At 34.7% G+C, this 16,380-nt stretch overlaps 1 long non-coding RNA gene across 1 annotated transcript; it reads left to right on the top strand.

Annotated features, from left to right (window-relative positions):
* Nucleotides 1–11,411: 11,411 nt before the first annotated feature.
* Nucleotides 11,412–13,733, top strand: LOC128281817 (uncharacterized). The gene is made up of 2 exons (XR_008272088.1): nt 11,412–11,514; nt 13,520–13,733. It is a non-coding gene; the product is annotated as an uncharacterized LOC128281817 (long non-coding RNA).
* The last annotated feature ends 2,647 nt before the right edge of the window (nt 13,734–16,380 follow it).

Below are 16,380 nucleotides of genomic sequence, written 5' to 3'. Positions count from 1 at the left end.
CGAATGCCTAAACATGGGCGTATAATCGTTGAGACCGGCCATGAGCGATTTTATGGGCCAAGGTCATTTTGGGCCATTTTGGGCCCAACTAGGCCGTGTGGGCACCATGGACACGTGGGCCCCACACGGGTAAACCATGCAAATATGTGGAGAATATTGGGCCAGGATGTGTAATCTACATGCCAAGGCCATTTCTAGGTTATGTGGGCCACAGGGACATGTGGGCCCACATGGGTCGCAATATAGGTCGTAGGTCCATTTTTATCGTTTGACTTTTAAGGATGCAATGGTCGGCCGAGACAACTGTGGACCTACTACTAGGTCGGTAAGTGTACCTAGACCTCTTAATTGACAAAATGACTGAAATGCCCCTACATGGTAAAATGACTAATATGCCCCTATGAGATGTATGATTATGTTTGAGCATGCCATTTTATATATATTGATCACATGTATGATATTATGACATGATGCATGATATGTTGCATGGGGATGTTATTTATTGTGATTGGAGGAAGTGTATTGTACTGGCAGCTTTGCTGCAAATACTGATTAGTGCCGCAACCGGTACTACTTGGAGTGTAGGGATGGGTGGGTTGATTTTATCCCCTCTTGGAGTGTAGGGTTGGATATAGATGGAGTGTAGAGGCTAGTGGGGTAGGATTTATTGATTGCATATATGTACTATACTGTTACTGAGATGGTTCAGGCCCACACTGATACTGATACTGTAATGGGCTAAGGCCCTAACTAAAACTGAACTATGACTGAATTGGGCTTAGGCCCAAACAATATATGCTCTCTGATTGATTATCTGATATGAAATTAGACACTGAGTTTTCAAAACTCACCCATCTGTTTATCTGTATAGGTAATCCCAAGGCTTAGATGGGTCAGTGCTGCGAGGGACTCGAAGGTGGCCACACACACGAACTTTCTTTTTGGGTTTTAAATTACAAATAGTTTTATTTTGGGTGTTTTAAATGTAAAAATGCCTCTATAATTTCTAATCTTTAAGTTTGGGTTTTTTTATTTTTATTTTGATTTATATCTACTAGTAGTAGGATGCAGGTTTTTAGAATGATAAATGTTTTTTTCAAATCACCAGGTTTATGCAACATGTTTTTAGAAGCTTCCGCAACAAATAATGTTTTAAAATTAATAACAAATTTAACATGGTTAACTTTTTGTCAAATGACTTGAGCTTTGAAAATAAACGGGATATCCTTAAATCTTTGCTAAAGATCATAAAGAGGTTAAATATAGAACGGTTTTTTCAATGATATTATACTTTGCGAAAAACACTTCAATGTCACATTGTCAGATCCGGCCGTAACGACTAGGCTGGGTTTGGGGTGTTACAAAACTAATATTTGGCTACTATGCCAAACCAATCAGCAAGCTAATTATCAAATATAACATAACATTTATCATTATCAAACAAATTTTACAAGTTCAGGACCCACACCTTATTTTTTTGCTTTCTCGCAGCATCCCAGTGAATCTTTCAATTTTCCTTAATAACCCTTTATACAATCCTAAACCAAAATTCAGTATAAACTAAATCAATTTACCACTTAATCAACTCCCAATTACCCACTTATGGGTTCAAACCAATTTTCGGGTTAATAACTATTTTATGAACTCAACTAGTTCGATTCTTTACCTTGTATCAATGCGAACCGTATGTACGATCATTCTTCAGCTTTACAGTTGGCTCGAGGCGTTTGGATTAGCACCTAATTCCATAATATACTGGAAAATCAGTAGCTAATAATTATTCAATTCTTTTATTTAATCAATCCATAAGATTTACCCTACAACTATAATACCTCTAACCCGTATCTGTCACTGGACTAGGGTTAAAGGCGATACAGGACAAATTAGAACATTTAACATTCATTTTACAATCATTATAGCATCATAGTCATACATCAATACAGAGTCCCTTTATATGTCATCGAGACCTTAAGCATACATTAGAAAGAGGTCGGGACTAAACCGAGCATATACAAAATTTTTCAAAACTTAGACATTTTTCAAAGTTGTATAGGTCACACGCTCGTGTGAACAGGCCGTGTGCCTCACACGGCTTTGGACACGCCCGTATATCTAGGCTATAACAGCCTGATTTAGACCCTATTTGGAACAGCGGTTTCGGGACCACGAATCTGAGTCAAAATATTTTAAAAAAAATTATTTTCTATGTTTATTATGTGTGAATTTATATCTGTGAAATTTTCGTGTTTTAATTTTGTCATTTGAGTGTCCGATTTAATAAAAAGGCTTAATCACGTAAAATGGAAAATTTATGGTTTAATTTGTAAGGGCTAAATTGTTGTTGTCTTTTTAAATTGAGGTATTTATAATGCAATATTACCATGATAGCATAAGATGGACAGTTGTAACCATGAATTATAATTGTTTAAAATTTTAATATAAATGTTATATTTGTAAAATGTTTATTAAGTTATAATAATATAAAACATAAAATCAAAACCCATGTGTTCAACTTTTTTGTTTGACCAAATAACAAAAAGAAAGAAAGAAAAATAAAGCTTTAAGGTTCGGCCATTATTGAAGCTTGATTAAGGTTGCAACTAGCTCCATTTTTTATAATTTTTACGCTTTTTGAGATCGTTGCAGTGTAATATACAAAGCCAATGCTTGAATTTCTGATTTTGATGAATATTTTGAGTTATTCCATTGATGAATAATTGAGCTTTGTGATGTTGGATGATGAATTATGAAAGATATGTTTTGGATTAATATATTTTGTATTGGAATTTTTGATGAATTTGAGTAATTAGGGCTAAATTGCAAAAATAATAAATTGAGGGACTAAAATGTGAAATAAATGAAATGTATGGACTTGTATGAGCATGGGTAACATTTGGCCTAAGCATGGTGTGTGCAAATTTTGCATGTTTTGTGTTTTGTGCAATTTGGACTAAATTGTAAAAAGTGTAAAAAGTAAGGGGCAAAATGGTAAATTTCCCATTTATGTGTTTTTGGACTAAATTGAATGGAATTATGTTTGAATGAGTTTAATTTTAATATGTTTAGATCAAGAACTAAAGAAATCGAATTTGGATCGGGGAAAAACCAAAGTTGTCAAATAATCATCCCGTTCCGATTATCATTCTCTGAGGTAAGCTTATAAGCAAATAGATGTTGTTAAATTTCAATATATGTGATCTAATTGTAATGATTATTAGTAAGTTATGAATCGGCATTGAGTAATGAAAAATGTGATTGTGGTATGATTTGTGAGTTATATGATCTTATAATTCGGTTTTATAACGGTCCATCTTTTAGTGGCATCAATATGTGTTCTCATGTAAGACCACGTCAAGGACGTTGGCATCGATATGTGATTACGTGTAAGACCATGTCTGTGACGTCGGCTTCGATATGTGATTACGTGTAAGACCACGTCTGAGACGTTGGCATCGATAAGTGATTACGTATAAGACCCTGTCTTGGACAGTGGCATCGATATGTGATTACGTGTAAGGCCCTATCTGGAACAATGGCATCGATATGTGATTATGTGTAACACCACATTTGGTACGTTGGCATCATTATGTGATTACGTGTAAGACGACGTCTGGGATGTTGGCATCAATATGTGATTACATGTATGACCTTGTCTGAGACAGTGGCATCGATATGTGATTACGTGTAATACCACGTTTGGGACGTTGGCATCGATATGAATTACGTGTAAGACCCAATCTAGGACAGTGGCATTGATATGTGTTCTCGTGTAAGACCACGTTTGGGATATTGGCATCGATATGTGATTACATGTAAGACCACGTTTAATACGTTGGCATCGATATGTGATTCCGATATGTGTTTACGAGTGACTTGACTGGGATAGTGGCATCGGTATGTAATTCCATGTAAGACCACGTCTAGGACGTTGGCGTTGTACGATATGTGCAACTATCCAAGTATCCTATTTAATTTTGAATGAATCAATGAGCAATGTTAAGTAAAGATCCAATGCGAAATTGAATTAAAAGGTTCAGGTATGTGTTAGTAATGTATTGAAATTAAGGTAATTTTTGGTATTTGAAGTGATGATATAAATCATGTTATAAAGTTGGTTATATGTATATTGAATGCAAATCTATATTCGGCAAAATGATATAAGTATGTGATATTAAAGTGTGAAGCATGTGTATACATATATGAATGTGTATAGATATTCATCTTTATGATGATATTATGACCTTGGAAGTAAATAATAACTTTGATAATGGATATATATATGTATTTCAGCCAAGTTAAAGTTGATACATGAATGTATATATTGTATATGAATTTGCAAGTTTGAGATTAAATGTGATTATGGTAGCATGAATTGGTTTAGTTTAGTTGAGCTATTGATGTTAATGAATGTTTTATTTGCTTATTACTTGCTAAGCTGTGAAAGCTTACTTTTTGTATGTTTACTATCTATTTTATAGATTTTTGAAGCTAGTTACAGGCTCGGGGATCGTCAGAGAAATCCATACACTATCAACTATTTCGGTATTTTTTTTATACAGTTGAACTTCAATTTATGGCATGTATAGGCTAGCTTATGTTTATGTGTGTTTTGGGAAATGTAAATATGAGCCATGCAAAAATGGCTCTATTATTTTGTTGTGTTGGATTTTATGTCTTGATCAAATTATGAATATGTTTGGTTTCGATGTTTAGGTTATGCTTCGTTATTTGATTTAGTATCAAGGTAAATTCGGTTGTGATATATATATTAAGTCAAGTTGCTAATAATATATATATATGTGATTGATCAATAAATTCAGCTATGATATTAAATATAGGTAAAGATGTAAGTTGATTGAAATTTGGCATTTGAGTTTGAATCCAATGGTGGTTATGCTTGGTTTTGGTTTTGGGAGATTTGGCTATGACTTGTATATAAGTGAATATAGGTGAAATTGGTTTGATAAGCTTGTTAAAGCGTGGATCTATGATTTGGTATTTTAGTGAATTCTGTATTGGTATATAGAAGAAATTGATATGAATCATATTAGTAATTCAAACATGATTCGGCACTTATATATATAGGTATATGATTTATTGGTTTAATAATTATACATTAGTTGAGATATATTTGTAATATGTTTGACATGACATAAATTTTGGTTATATGTATATTTAAGTACTTAGCCGAATATGTGATCATTGAATTATTTGTAACACCCCTTACCCGTGTTCTAAGCCGGAACAGGGTACGAGACATTGTGACACCCCTAATTTGACCCTAGTCAAAAAGTGGTCTCGGGACCACAAAATCGAGTCATAAAAATAATTAGCCGTCATATTTTATGACTATTATATGTGAATACGAATGTGTGAAAGTTTTAAGCTTTGATTTAGTAAATTGTATGTGAATTTAGTCAATAGGACTTATGTGTGACACTTTTGAAATGTGATACGTCAAAACATAAGGATCTATTAGTGCATGAAATAAAAAGGGTGGACTTGCATGTCAATTTCCCCCCTAATTAGTAGTGGCCGACCATGAGCATGAGAATGGACAAAATGTTATGGGGTGAAACATGTTGGAAACATGTTGTGTTAGTGGGTTATGGGAGAAAGAATGAAATAAAGGGTTAGTAATAAAGAAATGAAAAGGGAGGGTGATGAGAACAAAGTTGTCTCATCCATGTTCCCCCATTGCCGTGACTTGAGAAAGAAAGAAAAGAAGAAATTGGTTCTTCTTGGCCGTGAATTGAAGGAGGAAGAAGAGGGGAAGTTCGGCCAAGGTGGTTCTTGAGATTAAGGTATGTTCAATGTTGCTTTTGGAGGTTTACACATCCTTTGGAGGGTTAGCCTACTTCTATTTATCTCATGGATGAAATTGGAGTTGTTGGAGAGTTAGGATTCGGCTAAGAGGCTTCAAAATTTTAGTTGATGCCTTGATACTACTAGCATGTTAGCTATGTGGATGTGTTAAGTTACTTGAAATGTTGGATAAATTTGAACTCCCTACCAAATTCTTTAGGCAACCCATGTTAGAAATTTTGGTATTGAGATGTCTAGATCTTTCGGCCATTATGGCTATGGAGGAAGTAAGTTTTGTTTCTTGTTAAATTGGATGAATTTTGTTGTATGAGTGCTTGAACAAACTATGGTTAAATGGATGCATAGATTCAAAGTGGGAAGAAATGGGCTATTATATTTGATGCTAATGCCGAATATGAAGATGATGAACTTGAATAAATAATATTCCGCTAGCATGATAAGTTATGAAATATTAAGTAGATGATATAAATGAGCTATTTAGATGTTAAAGAATGTTGTCTAAATGGGTGAAGACTATGATGTCTAAAAATGCTATTTATTTGCTTTACAAGCTGAAATTTAAGGGGATTGAATGCCGAAATTAATTGTACATGAAGGTTAAAGTTTTTGTATCCGATGCATCAATCCAAGCTGAGTGATGGTGTTCGAAAGTGCTCTGCGGCTTTAGCTTAAGAGCAAAGAGGATCAAAGTTGGATAAGGGAAAAAGAGAATGTAAACGAATAGCCGTGGATACCTAATCGTCGACCACTTCCGAGGTAAGTTTTAAGTGATCAAACGTTGAGTAAATTCAATCAAAATAGGACATAATGAGTTGATTTAATAAGATATGATGTGGTCATGATATGTTTTAAAACTCAAATGGTAAGTTCTTAAGTAATTGAGTTTGATTCCTTTGTAAGTTTAAGTTTTAAAACGGGATGAATATGAATCATGTAATTAAAGCTTGACGCGTCTAGTTTCGTATAAAAGAAATTGTGTAAGTAAAGGGGTTGCCGATAATGAGATTTTCAAAGTTGTGTGAGACGGTGTCAGAATGACTCCAAAATCCCCTGTTCTGTTTTTAGAAAATCGTTATAATTTGCACAAAAATGGTTATAAGGTAAAATTTATATGCTTAGACTCCTTAATGAGTCTAGTTTCAAATGAAATGGAATATAACACATTTTGAATTCTGTACAATGAGAAATCTGATTCATAGTGAGGAGTGGTCAGATTAGTCGAACAGTGAAACAGGGGAAAACTTTAAGAAAAATCTGGTATTGATTGGCCACACCTAAAATTCTGAAAATTTTATGGACGAAAGATACATGAGTCTACATTCGGGGAAAATTAACGGCGATTGATTTTGAGTTTTGTAGCTCCAGTTATATACAATTTAGTGACTGTTGCTCAGGAAAACTGCTTGTAGTGAATATGTGATTTTGTTGTAAACTTTGATGAAACTATTTGAGTTGCTTATAAGCTATTGCTGAAATTGATGTACAAGAATAAAAATATGAAATATGTATGAGATATAGATATGTGATAAGGCCTAATGGCCGATGTGATGAATGTGAAAGTGTGTATATATGTGATGAGGCCTAATGGCCGATGTGATGAATGTGAAAGTGTGTATATATGTGATAAGGCCTAATGGCCGATGTGATGAATGTGAAAGTGTGTATATATGTGATAAGGCCGAATGGCCAATGTGATGAATGTGAAAGTGTATATATGTGATAAGGCCTAATGGCCGATGTGATGAATGTGAAAGTGCATATGTGTGATAAGTCCCGAAGGGCATTTGTGTCAGTACTATATCCGGGTTAAAACCCCGCAGGCTTTATGCGAGAATATTATCCTGATTAATGTCCGTAGGCTTCATGCTCGTACTATAACCGAGCTTTAAAGACCCGACGGCTAAATGCTAGGATTCGAGTAAGACTTTGATATTGAGTATCTGCATTAAGTTACCATCAAGTAAGTATTATGTATTTAAGATGTTCAGGTACGTATTACTTACTCATCGGTGGAGTGATTTCGAGGTGAATTATCAGTATCAAAGAGGTAAGTAAATGTGATTAATATTATAACTCCAAATATGAGAATGATCTAATTGGTAATGGTATGTTTGTATAATAAAGTATGCGATGAAATATTCTTATGTATTAGTGCATATTCTGCCCAAAACCCTCATGATTTGAGTATGGGTTGGGTTGAGCTAGATGTGCCAAGACAAGGTAAGGATTATGATTTGTAAGCTTACGATATGTGATAAGGAATATGTTTGGTTCTTTATGTGCCTATGGTAATTTAGTACTTGTCATGTTGAAATACTTAAAAGTATGGATGTGATTATGAACAAGTGGAATGGATTATTGAAAGTTGAAAATCGATGAAGAATGTGCTTTGGAAATATTTGACCATCTAGGTCATTATTATTCGAAAGTATATATGTGGCAGCCAAGTGTTGCGTTTAATGATATTACAGATCGAGATGAAGCTCTAGATTAACTTCATCGAACAGATGAAATGAATGACCAATGATAGTGATTGAGAACACTTTGTTTTGCTTAAAACTTACTAAGCATTAAATGCTTACTCCGTTCTTTGAATCTCTGTTTTATAGATTTTGGTTCGTCAGCTATCGGATTCGGGATCATCAAGTCAAGTCATCCACACTATCAAAGCCCTTTTGGTACTCTTTTAGTTGAACTCTGGATATGGCATGTATAGGACTACCCTTTGCTGTTTTTTTTTTCAAGTACGTTTTGTGATGTATGTGTGTACAGCCATGCGAAAATGGCTCGTAAAAGTGGAGTATGGCATTAGACCATTTGTGTTTATGTATATATGTATGGCTTCATGATGTGACTATGGACTGGAATGGAAGTGTTGGGCAAATGATCAGCCATTGGAATGGCTAAGTATGATTATATGTGGACCTATGTATGACAAAACTCTAGTTGGTCCATGGAAACCACGAAATAGGTAAAGTTTACCTTGAAAACAGATGCTGACAGCAGCAGTGGTGTGGATTTGAAAATTGTAGGAATGGAATTAAATAGTGAATAAATTATTTAAATGAACCTTGATGAATCTACTTTCATATGGAATAAACGAAACGGTCATATGAGTTATATGTTAAGAGATATTAAAGTTCTCGAGAAACAGGGCCAGAACGGTTTCTGGATCCCCTGTTCTGACTTTGGAAATTCCTTATAAATTAATCAGAGATAGGTAGGAGTCGTGCTATATATGTATAGATTCCTCTTTGAGTCTAGTTTCTATAGAAACAAACGGCATCAGTATTGAAGCCCTGTACAGGGAGATATCCAAGTCGTAATGTGCGAAGGTCAGTGTAGTCGATCCCTGTAACAGGGGAGACTTTAACTAATAAACTGTACTAATTGGCCCGACCAAAAATTCTAGAAAAAAATATGTAGATGGACATATGAGTCTAATTTCAGGGAAAAATTACGAAACTGATTTTCGAGCTTTGAAACTCAAGATATGATTTTTAAGGCAACAGTGACGCAGTAACCAGCTTGTCTGGAAAATTTTAAATGGACTGTGAAAATAGTTAAGTCTGTGTGCACCTTATGTTCGACTCCGGTAATGGACTCGGGTACGGGGTGTTACAGACATTACCGGAACATAATACATGCAAAGTACGAAATCATGACATAGAATTTTTTAAAAAAAAAACATACATTTTCATGTCCTATAACCTGAACAATATTAGTTAACATCAACGGCATATACAAAATGAACTATTAAATTTTGAAGACCAACATTTTAGGCCAATTTAATTATGACATATAACAAAAATAACCAAGTCATCTATACATGCCATAACTCCAAAATAATGTTTACAAATACCAAAAAGTATTGATAGTGCGGATTGATCTCTGACGATCTCCAAATCCCGAGCTGGCCTAGTGACACTATAAGACAAGAGAAAAAAAAGAGAGTAAACGTTAAGCTTAGTAAGTAAGTACGTAAGTGATATACAATTTATCAACATATTTCTCAAAATAAAACAATCATAATAGTACATAATCTCATGTTCAGGTCAAACTATTTTCTTGAGTCACTATCACTAAATCATTTATATCTGGAGTTACAGAACTTTGAATTTAAATCCGCTAATTTTCCCAAAAACTAAACTCATATAATTTCTTACCATAAAAATTTTAGAATTTTTGGTTTAGCCAATCAGTACAGTTTATTCATTAAAGTTTCCCCTATTTCACTGTCTGACAGTTCTGACCTCTTCTTACTAAAAACTAAATATCTCATAGTAAAAAACTCAGATAATGTTCCCATTTGTTTTTATTAAAAGTAGACTCGTCAATGATTATAGGCATATAAATTATAACCCATAATTAGATTTCTAAAATTTTTAAATATTTTTCCAAGTAAGAATAGGGGATCTCAAATTCATTCTAACACTATCCCAAAAAAATTAGAATATCACATAATATAGAACTTTTTTGCTCCTCATGTTTCTTTTATATGCAAATAGACTCATTAAGCTTAAATTTCATAATTTATTTAAAATTTAATTCAACTTACACAATTTTGGTGAATTTTCAAAGTCACACAACTGCTGCTATCCAACACTATTTTACTACTAAAATTCACTCTTACATAATTTCACTTAATCCATTTTGTCTTATCGAAGTTCACTCAAATATCGACATATTGCTCAAAATTTTCTTAAACATATACCTGCACTTATTCATCATATAATCATGTTCACATGTATTTTTACTTAATTGATTTTCCCATTGAACTCTTCGGAATAATAATATTTTCACACTTGTAGCCAAAGCTATTTGGTACGCATAGTAGCCTGCACTTAGTACTACACATGCGACCAATTATCTGATACACGTAGTAGCCTGTACTTAGAACTGCACATGTGACCTAACCTGTAACGCCCCCGTACCCTAGACCATCGCTGGAGTTAAGCACAATGTAACACCCCGAATTTGGGCCTAAAAGTATTGGGCCTTGAGTGGGGGTCCGTTAGGAGGTTGTATATAGGTATTTAATTGTGCAATGAAATGAAACAATTAAATGTTTGCTTTAGTGGTTAATGGCTTTGAGAAGTTTTGGAGAAATCTTGGGTTCAAACTTGGGCTTTAGCAAAAATTTTGGTATTAAGTGAAAAAAAACCTAGATGCTTGGATGAGGGCCTTTTAAATTATTGTGTTAAATAAATGACACAAGGAAGCTTATAGTCTAGTGGTTGTGGTGTCATTAAGGTTGTATGGGAGCCTGGGTTCAAGCCTTGGCTCTTGCAATTTATTTTGGGTTTTTTAAGGGAACCTGAACTTTGGCCTTTAGACTTTATAATTAATTGGGGATAAAATATGACACAAAAAGCCTTGTGGCTTAATGGCAAGTAGTGTGTGGAGCATCTGAGGGGAGGCATGGGTTCGAATCCCATGGCAAGCAAGGAGCATTTATTTTGCTAACAGGGGGCGGCAAGAGTTGTGTTGAATTTAAACTCTGATGTTGGAGGGATCCCACATCGGAAGCTAACATAAGAGTGGTTCTGGTGGCTTTAAATAGAGGGAACCATGAGGAGAGTAAAGGTACCTTTCTTGGCTGATCCCTTTCACTGTATGGCGTGCTCGTTTGGGTTGGGCATCGGCTAAGAGTGCTCGGAGCGTGGATTAACTCCAGTCTCCTAACAGGTGTGTATTTCTCACTACTCTAGCTGTAGGATGGCTACTTCGGGCTGCAATGGGCCGAAAGGGGCTATGTGGGCCCAATGGGCCTACGGGCCCAATTGGATAAGTTGTTTGATTGTGTAGTAAATATTGGACTAGGCTAGGTGAATCTCATATTCGTGGCTAGATTTGGGCTAAAAGGGCCACACGAGTGTGGGCCCATTTAATGAGAATGGGCTTTAAGCGCCATTTGTATTGTTATCCTGTTTAGAATACTTTAGTTTACCAATTATTGAAATGCCCTCGACTTGTAAAATTACTAAAGTAACCTCGATTTACAGAATTATCGTTTTACCCTCGATTTATAGAATTACCATTTTACCCTCGATTTACAAAATTATTGTTTTACCCTCGATTGTGAAATTACCAAATACCCCAGTGGATAGAATTACCAAAATACCCTAGTTTGTAAAATTACCAAAATACCACTGGTTTGTGAAATTACCGAAATACCCTCAATTTGTAAAATTACCAAAATACCCCTGATTTACAAAATTACAGAAATACCCTTGACTTTTTAAAAATTATAGAAATACCTTTGGTTTACAAAATTACTGAAATACCCTTGGTTTGTAGATTTACCAAAACACCCTTGTAGGATGAAATGACTAAAATACCCCTAATAGGTAAAAAGACCGTAAAGCCCCTGTATGGTAAAATGACGAATATGCCCTTATGTTCCGTATGACTGATGTGCTTAGGTTTTACATATATTGATATTGGATTAGTTAAGTTTGAGTGATAGGTGGTGGTTATCGTAGGTGATTGATTTTGGAAACATTTCAACTTCAACCCATAACAGGTGTGTAATAACCCTCGCAGTAGCTCAGATTAATATTCTCCGAAAAGCCGAAATGCTAAAATTTCGGCATTTCGGGAACTTGTGATTTTGCCTTTGCTTAAAGATGCGATAGATACGATATGATCGGTGTTTGGATCGATGGAGCAGGTAAGAGCGCAATTTTGTGCATGATGGTAAGTTGGGCCTCAATTGGCTGGAATCGAGCCCAATGGGCTTTCGGGCCCATTTGGGTAAAACTGATAGAAAATGGAATCTGAAAAAGTTGCATGTTAACACGATTAGTACTATTGTAAAATTTGGAATAAGCAGGCTTAGTGGGCTAAATCAGCATTCGTAGGGCCCATTAGGGGTTTTGGGCCCAAAAGCCCGAATTTGATAAAGTGGGTCAAAGATCATTGTTTAAACACTCGAAAATATTGATAATTGTTAATGAATATAGAAAACCCTGATATTTGGTAAAATTACAAAATTACCCTTATAATATGAAAAATGACTGTTTTGCCCTTGTGGGCAAGTGACTAACTTGGACTGTGTGGTTGATGGATTTGATTGTAAAAATATATGTTGGTGATATGAATGACTTGACTGTGATTGTTTGATTCAAATATGGGCATGACATTCTGCATACATGACATGTTGCATGGGTTGGGTTTTATAAATGGAGGAAGTGCTAAAAGGGCTATGCCCGGCCATCAAAAGGGCTTTGCCCCAGTTATTAAAAGAGGCTAGGCCTCCAGTTATATGATAAAGCAGCTATGCTGCCAGTGGAGAGTTTGGTTGGGTGGGTTGAGTTATTCCCAACATGGTGTGTTGGTTGGTACGGGTGGAGAGTAGCAGATGGTGGGTTGAGTAGTCTCCCCAAATGGGCTTGCATACATTCATTGATATTACATGTGATATTAAAATGGGCCTATGGGCCATACCGCTTACAGTAAAGGCTTCAGCCTAGTGATATGAATTATGAAAAGGCTTCGGCCCAGTATATGTCGAGACTGAATTAGGGCTTAGGCCCATATTGCTACTGTTTAAGGGCTAAGGCCCAGACTTTACTGTTACTAAATAGGGCTTTGGCCCAGATTGTACTGACACTGTGTTATTCACTGTTTGTTTGTTGTTGGGGATTACACACTGAGTTTTCGTAAACTCACCCCGTTTCTAACTGTGCAGGTAATCCCTAAGCTTAGATGGTTTGGAGCAGCGAGGGACTCGAAGATGGCCACACTACAGTTTCTGTTTCTTTTAATTGCAATAAGTAGCCGATTTTTTTCTTTATAAGTTTTATCTTATTAATATTATTATTTGGTTTTGGGTTGTAATAAGGACATTTTAATTATTTTTCTGGGATTATTTTATCTTATACCCTATATTTTTCTGATAACAATATGAGTTAGACCTAGGGCGCATTTCCAAAATGATAATTGTTTTCAAAATAACGTAACGATACAATTAATCAGTTTATCAAAAATATCTACTTAAATGAATTCCAACTCGTTTTTCTCAAAACCTAACCTAGTGCCAAAGTGTGATAATGGTTGTGGGCATGTCTAGGATTGGATCCAATCAAGAGCTTGGTACTTAAGCAGCCTTCATGGCTCCCCTCCTCTGTTTCGAATACCTACCTGGTGCACAGCTTTCATTCACTTTATTAACATAGCAAAGACTATCTTTTAAAACACTAAGAAGGATGTTGAAAGAGGCATGGGTTTTCTTAAAAACTTCAATGTGACATGTTGGATCTGGCCATAATGTCTAGGCTGGGTTTACGGTGTTACACACGAAGTGTTACTAAACTTAATTCATTAATTAAACAACTTAAACAACTTATTACCAACCATGCATGACAACCAAGCATATGCACATCACCAATAACAAACATAACATAAATAGCTAGATTTATAAGTTAGAATCATTAGCTCACTAAAGACCAATATATTTGGCCAAATAATAATAACACATGTTATAAAATTAGGTCCCTATACATGCCACTCACTTGATAAATCTAGCATATGTGTTTATCTTGTCAAGGTGTTGGCTTGATAGTGTGATCTTTGCCTCCGACGGTCTCCAACCCTGAGCTAACCTGACAACACTAAAAGAAATGGAAAGGAGGGGGGTAAGCTTTATGCTTAGTAAGCTCACATGAAATAATAATAAGCAATTTACTAACATGCTTCCCACAATAAAACTAACTCATTTGTACATTTACACATGTTATGGTTAAGCTGTTTTCTTGAGTAATAGTCACCAAATCATTTATATTTAGAGTTACAAAACTCCAAATTAAGATCCGTAAATTTTCCAAAATACTAGACTCATATATCTTTCCACCATAAAATTTTCAGAATTTTTAGTCCAGCCAATAAGTACATTTTATTATTCAAAATCACCCCTGTTTTGCTATTTAACTGCTTCGACCTTTCTTTACTAAAATTTATTTATCTCATAGTACAAAACTCGGATGATGTTCTCGTTTGTTTTTATTAAAAGTAGACTCATCCAAGATTCTAGGCATATAAATTATACCCCAAAATTATTTTCTATAATTTTTAACAGTTTTTCTAAGTCCGAATAGGGGATCTCGAATTCATTCAGACACTGTCTCACAAGAATTCAAATATCACATAATATGGAATTCTTTTGCTTCCCCTGTTTCTTTTATGTGAAAATATACTCAATGAAATTTAATTACATATTTTATTTGAAATTTAATTCAACTTACACAATTTTTGGTAAATTTTCAAATTCATGCACTGTTGCTGTCCAACACTGCTTTACTACTAAAGTTCACTTTTGCACAATTTCACTTAATCCCATCCATTTTACCGAGGTTCGCTCAAATATCGAGCATATTGCTCATAAATTCAAATAAACATATACTTGCACTTGTTCATCACATAATCACTTTCACATTTATTTTCACTTAATTGATTTCCCGTTGAACTCATCGGAATAATAACAAATACACAATTGCCTGCACATTTTCTCATTTCCACACTTGTAGCGAAGCTATCTGCACGCATAGTAGCTCGCACTTAGTACTACACATGCGACCAATTATCCGGTACACGTAGTAGCCTGCACTTAGTACTACACACGTGACCTAACCATCTGATACATGTAGTAGCCTGCACTTAGTACTACACACGTGATCGAAGTTATCAGGTACGCATAGTAGCCTGCACTTAGTACTACACATGCGACCAATTATCTGGTACACGTAGTAGCCTGCACTTAGTACTACACACGTGACCTCACAATAGCTCATTGGTATCGTTTCTATTCCGAAGGTTCAACCGGGAAATTCCTCACTTTTCAACATTTTACTAAATTGTCTGCAATCAATTTAAATTCATAATTTATATCAAATAACCATTTGATAGGTTGCCACATTTCATATGATATCAAAATATAATAACATAAAAAGAATTGATAGATTATTTATATACGAACTTACTCGAAGTGTCGATCTCACTATCCATAGTACCAATTGTCCATTCATAGTATAATAAGACACAACTCAAATAGAAAATCAGCTTTTAAAAATTTACATAACATAAATCACATATTTCATATATCACTTGTCATGTATCATCATTTTCTTGCACTTCATGTAACATTCTTTCATGTCATATTTCCACATCATAAACACCATTCCATCAACTTTTCCAATATATTAAATCATAAAATATATGCAATAATAGTAAGAAATATAATTCAAACATAACATTGCATTATTATTATCATACGAACTTACCTCAATACAAAATATTAGCAATCGGGCCTATTCCTTGTAAACTTTGATTTTCCCTCGATCATGACTTGAATCTCATTTGTCTTGTTCTATAATACCAAATTAATTTATTTAATACATACATTCATCAAAACAGCCTTTAATACGAACTTTGGAAAAATTACCATTTTGCCCCTAAACTTTGCATAATTACACTTTTGACCCTAGGCTCGGGAATTAAACTTCATCCCTTATTCTTATGTTTTACGACATGCTGATCATTTTTCCCTTCTATGAC

Source organism: Gossypium arboreum, chromosome 10 (genome assembly GCF_025698485.1).
Source record: "Gossypium arboreum isolate Shixiya-1 chromosome 10, ASM2569848v2, whole genome shotgun sequence".
Taxonomy (NCBI): Eukaryota; Viridiplantae; Streptophyta; class Magnoliopsida; order Malvales; family Malvaceae; genus Gossypium; species Gossypium arboreum.
Note: the sequence above shows the minus strand (reverse complement) of the source record. Positions and strands in the feature narration are given on the sequence as shown.